Source organism: Callospermophilus lateralis, unplaced genomic scaffold (genome assembly GCF_048772815.1).
Source record: "Callospermophilus lateralis isolate mCalLat2 unplaced genomic scaffold, mCalLat2.hap1 Scaffold_271, whole genome shotgun sequence".
Lineage (NCBI taxonomy): Eukaryota > Metazoa > Chordata > Mammalia > Rodentia > Sciuridae > Callospermophilus > Callospermophilus lateralis.
Window position 1 is genome coordinate 1,532,992 of NW_027513445.1, and position 7,137 is coordinate 1,540,128.

The following is a 7,137-nucleotide window of genomic DNA, read 5'->3' on the forward strand; positions in this document are numbered from 1 at the left end:
TTAAGCGAGATATCAAAGTTCTTAGACCCCAGGCATTTCCCTCTACAGTGGGCATACTCAAGCCAACTACGGGAAGAAAAGAAAACACTGCTTCTCTAATCTCGCTTAACAAAGTGGAGTAAAATTTATCAAAGTTCTTTAAAACACAGCTAAGAGAGGTGTAAAAAGTGATAACAGAAAAGCTGGTGGTTCTATTGACTATTGTTCCCTCACAGGAGAAGCATTAGGTTAAAATTTAGCTAAAGTTACTTCCACACATCTAAGGCAGGTTGGAACTTGGGACTCTGCATCGGTCCAAACAATGCCATCACATTTAACAGAAACACAGACAAAAAGACACACAAAGACCATCATGCAGCTCCCGTTTGTTCACAACCCCAAGATCTACAATCTTGTGACTTGGGAAGAATGGAGGGAAGAGGGGGAGGAGCAGAAGGTTTGAGTTATAGGATTGTGGGCAAAGGGGTCAGATTGGAGACAGGGACCAGGAAAGGCTTCAGGGACAGAGGCATGGAATGGCTTTTTCCAATTATGAGAGTTACTCAAACAGAGACAAGGACAACACAAACGTGACACAAACACGGACACACAGTTAACGTTTAACAGGAGTTCATAAGTAAAGATTAGAACCTAGTAACTGGCAAAACCTGATGGGTTAGACAACAAAGACAGACAATGAATTCAACCTGAGAGAAAAAAGTAGGCAGCAAGACCTGATGGGTTGGCAACAGAGTCACTTAATGAGGGCTCATCCGTCCCTCCTCATCTAATGAGGGCACTTCCGTATCTCCTCACCTAATGAGAGCACATCCGTCCCTCCCCGAGTCCTTCAAGGTGTCCCTTGCAAGAACGTGGCCTGTGGCTTTAGGACACGTTTGTCCACCACAGCCAGGGGTAACTTACGCGCTCTGCTGGCAGCCACTCTGCCAACCCAAACGGAAAACCGAAAAACCAAACCTGAACTAAAAGGTCTGAGTGATCACAGGAAAAATGGAAAGAGGCGCCTTACTTACCCCCAGAGGGGTTCGTTGGAGTCTCCTTGTTCGGTGCTGCATGATTCCCGGCCAACTCACCAAAATTAAGGGTCCAGCGAATGGCGGAGGAAGAGACCACCAAGAGACCGCGGATCATGCAACAGCAAAAGCCGTTTATTGAGTTCCAATCCAGCATGCTGGGGCTCCGTGCTCACTCAAGAAGGAAGAGCAGCCCAGAGCCAAAAGTAGGGGTTGAGCAGTGCTTAAGTACACTTTTTGGGGAGGGCGGGACTTTACATACATCACAGTCTCCTTTAACAAATCATCATTCACCACGGGAAAATCAAACAACAATTCCTAAACATGATTAGCTCATTCATTGACGGGAACAGGTCAGGCAGGAATGATAGGTCAGTTCTAACGCGGGGTACACATTGAAACTGATTGGTTTAGGCCCTGCGATGCCTATGTGCCAGGCCACAAAGGGTCCTAGGTTATTAAACAATCAGGCAGTCAGGGGAAAATTTACTGGGCAATCCGGGAATTGTCCTACAAGCTACAGGAATTTCAGATTCTGTGTGTAGCATAGGAACTTAACAATACCTGGTCCTTTACATTTTAACCCACGCCTTGCAGCTTAGAAACTTTACAACACCCGGTCTTTGAAACTTTAAATTTTACACATTACTTTCAATTTCTTTTACACTTACAGATCACTCCTGGTTCACAACAAGGGTGTCAAAGCCACCCTGACTTTAGGCAAATGAGGGGCAAGGGAGCTTATTTTGGACAATGTTTTGGGCTGTGCCCCTCATGGAAACCTTTAGCCAGATGTTATGATGAGTGTCTTTATGGAAGAAGATGAGTGCCATGTAGGAGTGTTTTGGTTTTAGTTGTGGTCATTTGTGTGGCGGTTCGAAGAGATGACTGGGTCCACCTGGGCTTGAACTCTTCTGTGATTCCCCTTGGAGACTGAGTTCTTGAACTGACCTCAGAGAAGTATTGCCATGAATTGTGTTGGGATTATTGAAGGCCACAGATGAGATTCGCGCTTGGAAACTGAGATCTAGGCCCAGGGTGGCTTTCCACAGAGCACAGGAAATCTCAGCCAGGATATTCCATGATTTTATTCTGAAAGACTTGGCAGCCACAGTTAAGACTCAATACACACATGGACCTCACATTGTAGACCTCAATGGGCCTGGCTTCATGTGACCTTTTGGCCACTCTTTGGGGAGCCTTTCCTGTGAGAGTTCTCCAGAGCTTTCATTGAACTCAGCTTCCTCACCAGTTAATGGTTCCTGAATTAATTGAAACCCACAGTCACTCCAACTTCATCCATGAAAAATGGCTAGATGAATACCATGAAATTTTTGAAATTCCCATGACCAGGTGGCACTGGAGAACTTTTGGATGTCCTATAGCTGATCATGAGTGTACCAGACAGTGCCTTGATTGACTGGGTTTCATGAAAATGGTGTAGAACAGAGATGCCAGTAAGTTGGAGCCTCCTGAGTAGTGGGCCTAGAGCAGTGGACTATAGGTTTTTAAATAAATACCTGTGATGGGATCACGTGGATCTGCCTTTGGCTTCCAAAAGACTTGTGACTGACATGGTGCAGGAAGCAGACGCTTATATGGTAAGGCATCTTGTTATATTGAGAAGTTTCAGGGCAATGTTCAGAATCCGGTGGCTATAGTCAAGGGGGAAAGCTATGTGAGATAGACCCGTGTTTCGAACATTCTCCTGAAGACCCTGACCAACCACAAGTGACAGAACTCCCTCCAGCATTGTGTCCTTGTTGAACTCCTTATATTTCATTAAGCCAATACCAAACTCCCAGTGCAGAAGTAAGAAACACCACGAAAATGGAGGATGACCAAATGGCTTCACAGACCACACGGGGACACTTAACTACCAGTGGCCACAGTTTACCCACAAAGAGAGAATTCAGAACTGCTGCCTCATGTTCACTAGAAAATAAAGAACCATTTCCTCCAGGTTACAAAGATGTAGACACAGATTTAATGGTGTCACTAGAAAGGTAACTAAATGTCCTGACAACTACATATATTTCATGTGCCCAACCTCAGAGGCAGTTTCTCAAGAAGTCTTTAGGCGAGCAGAGCTCCATGTTTGTGGAGTGTTTAACCTCTCCCTCACTTTTGGAAACTGTTCTACAACATCCAATGTTGTGAACTCCCGAGTTCACATATGTAATCACAGGTTTTCAACTCCTCTCCACTAATTGTGTCTTACTTCGAGCGAAGTTAATGTCAAGGCATTGTTCTGGAGAGAGTGGCAAGATTTTTGTGTAGCACATATTTGCATACACATTAGATTCATTTTCCTATTTTCCATTTGAAATACTGATCCCTGACACTAACACATACCCTACTAAACTCTGACTACTAATCCTAATATAATGGATAAAAAGAAACCTAACAGAATAGAAATACAGGACTTTCATAGGAGTCATGGTGTATACTTGGATTTGCCTTCTGCTTTATCAAGGGTATGTGTTATAAATCTTGTCAAATTTTCATTGTAATATTTCTCCATGAGATATATATATATATATATATATATATATATATATATATATATATACTCTCTAGATTTTTCAAAATATGAAATATATGTGTCTTATTGAACACTCCCTAAATTCATTCATGTTCATGTATGTGGATTTATAATCAACTTTCACAAGATTATTCTCAGAATTATTAAACCACCTGAAATACATATTTGTTTACTAGTACTGAAAACTGACTTCAGTGAATGGTGCTTACAAATCCTAATATTTCTACAGTAAATGACGCAGTTTAACATCAATGCAAGTTGATTCCTGTGGGACATGATGTGTATTTTAAAGGCCAATTTTATTCAACACTGGTACATTACTATTTGGATGTGTCTGAATGAGACTCTTGGCCTTGTGTGTAGCTGTGGATTAGATTCTCAATACCTGATGGATCTAAAAAAGATCCCATGTGTGCATCCAAAGCCAAAATTACAAAAAGATCAGTCATTGTGGATAAACTCTCGCCTTCCTTTGTAAGGTTCCTGAACTCCATCAAGTGAGAATAGGGATCCTTTGGGTCAAATGAGTTCTTCAAACCACTGCAGAGGAACTTGGAATTTCTCATGACTCCAAATCACATAAAGAATCTACACCTGAGAGTCAGTATGCCTCAAAGTGGAGAAGCAGAGCAGTATTAACTGCAGGCCTATATTATCACTTCTGATTCACAGGAAGGGTGTCCAGGCCACCATGACTTTAAAAAAATGAGGGGCAAGGGAGCTTATTTTGGACACTGTCTTGGGCTGTGCCCCTCAGGGAAACCACCAGCGAGTGGTTATGATGTGTGTCTATATGGACGAAGATAAGGGCCATGTGGGAGTGTTTTGGTTTTAATTGTGGTCATTTGTGTGGCGTTTGGATGAGATGACTGGGTCCACTTGCGTTTGAACTCAGGTGTTATTCCCCATAGAGACTGAGTTCCGGAACTGACCTCAGATAAGTATTGCCATGAATTGTGTTGGGATTTCAGGAGGTCACGCATGAGAGTTGCCTTTGGAAACTGAGATCTAGGCCCAGGGTGGCTTTCCACAGAGCACTGGGAATCTCAGCCAGGATATCACATGATTTTATTCTGAAAGACTTGGCAGCCATAGTTGAGAGTCAAATCACACATGGACCTCACATTGTAGACCTCAATGGCCCTGGCTTCATGTGACTCTTTGGCCACTCTTTGGGATGTCTTGCCTGTGAGTGTTCTCCATAGCTTTCATTGAAATCAGCTTCCTCACCATTAAATGGTTCCTGAATGAATTGAAACACACAGTGACTCCAACTTAAACCTTCTAAAATGGCTAGATAAACACCATGGAATTTTTAAAATTCCCATTACCAGGTGGCACTGGAGAACCTTTGGATGTTCTGTTGCTGATCAAGAGTGTACCATACAGTGCCTGAATTGACTGGATTTCATGAAAATGGTGTAAAACGAGATGCCAGTAAGTTGGAGCATGCTGAGTAGTGGGCCCAGAGCTGTGGTGTGAAGGTGTGTGAAAAAACATCTGTGGTGGAGCCATGTGGTTCTGCCATTGACTTCCAAATGGCTTGTGGCTGACATGGTGCAGCCATCAGACCCTTATAGGTAAAAGCATCTTCTTATTTGGAGAGGTTTCAGGGCAATGTTTACAATCAGGTTGCTATGGTCAGAGGGGCAAGCTATTTGGGATAGAAGACTGGTTGGTGCATTCTTCTGCAGACCCTGACCCAACACACGTGACAGAACTCCCTACAGCACTATATCCCAGTTGAACTCTTTGTATTTTGTGATGCAAATACCAAACTCCCAGTGGAGCAGCAAGAAACACAACAAAAAGTGGAGGATGACTAAATGGTTTCACAGTCCACTCGGGGAGACACTTAGCTTCCAGTGGCCACAATTTGCCTACAAAGAGAGAAATCACCACTGCTGCCTCATGTTCAATGGAAAATAATAAACGAAATCTTCGAGGTCACATAGATGCTGACCCAGCTTTGATGGTCTCACTATAAATGAAGCTAAAGCTCCGCAAAACAACAAATATTTCAAGTGTCCAACCTCAGAGGCACTTTCTCAAGAAGTCTTTAGGCCACCAGAGTTCTATGTTTGTGGAGTGTTTACTTTTGGAAACTCCTCTACCACCTCGAAGGTTGTGAACTCCTGAGCATTTACCATTCCAGATATGTTTTCACAGATTTTCTAACTCTTCTCTTCTAATTGTGTCTTACATGGGGCGAAGGTAATGTCAAAGAATTGTGCTGGATGAGAGTGGGAAGAGTTTTGTGTAGGACATATTTGCATACACATTGGATTCATTTTTCAATTTTCCATTCGAAATACTGAATCCCTGACACTAAACCATACCCTACTAGACTCTGACTACTAATCCTGATATGATGCAGAAAATTAACCCAAACAGAATAGAAATACAAGCAGTTCAGAGGAGGCATGGTGTATAGTTCGACTTGCCTTTTTGCATTATATAGGGTAGGAGTTATTAATCTAGATGATTTTTTGTTGAAATAGTTCTCCATGTGATTTCAAATATACCAAATTTGTGAATTCCTGTCTCCCTTTCCCTGTAGCCAACTCAGCACATATATTTTTATATGCACATATAAAATCCTACCTGGCACTACACGTATATTCTTGGGAGGTGGCTGACTTGGCAGATACAAATTGTGAGATGAGATCACTTTTCCTAAACGCTGTTGAAACTGAAAATTCAACCTGTGGTGAGCTTCCTAGTTGAATAACATTATACATAAATTCATGTTCAGTAAAATATATATTTTTGGATATGTGGATGGTATGTATTTCATGGTGAATTTCTATTGGCATATATTGCTATTTTTAATGTCTGTGTGTGTGTGTGTGTATGTGTATATATATATATATATATATATATATATATATATATATATATATATATATATATATATACACATACACACACACACACACACTCCAGATTTTTCAAAATATGAAATATATGTGTCTTATATACACTCCCTATTTTCATTCTTGTTCATGTATGTGGATTTATAATCCACTTTTCACAAGATTCTTCTCAGAAACATTCATCCACCTGAAATACATATTTGTCTCCTAGTACTGAAAACTAACTTCACTGAATGATGCATACAAATCCTAATATTTCAACAGTAACTGACACAGTTTGTCATCAATGCAAGTAGATTCCTATGAGACATGATATGTATATTAATGTTCATTTTTAATCAACACTGGTACATTACAATTTCTTCAGTTTATGCACATCATAGGATATATATTTCCTCCACAAGTTAGCAAATTTACAGGCATTTGTTTCACTTTCAATCACTTCCTTCTTCAGAACACATGTATTCCTCCATGTTTCTTGACTGGTCTTTTCATGAGACTTCTTTACAAACACATTATTTTCTATTTCCTTTATCTCTTTTGAAGCAAAACTGACACACAGTTCATGATAAACCATAACTGTAATATCACCATTAGAGGTATAACTGGTTGGAATGAATGATTTTTATATCAAGGAAGCTTTCTTATATATTTTCTGATATCAATTCAATCCATTATTTAAAGTGGAACCAGTTATCTTATT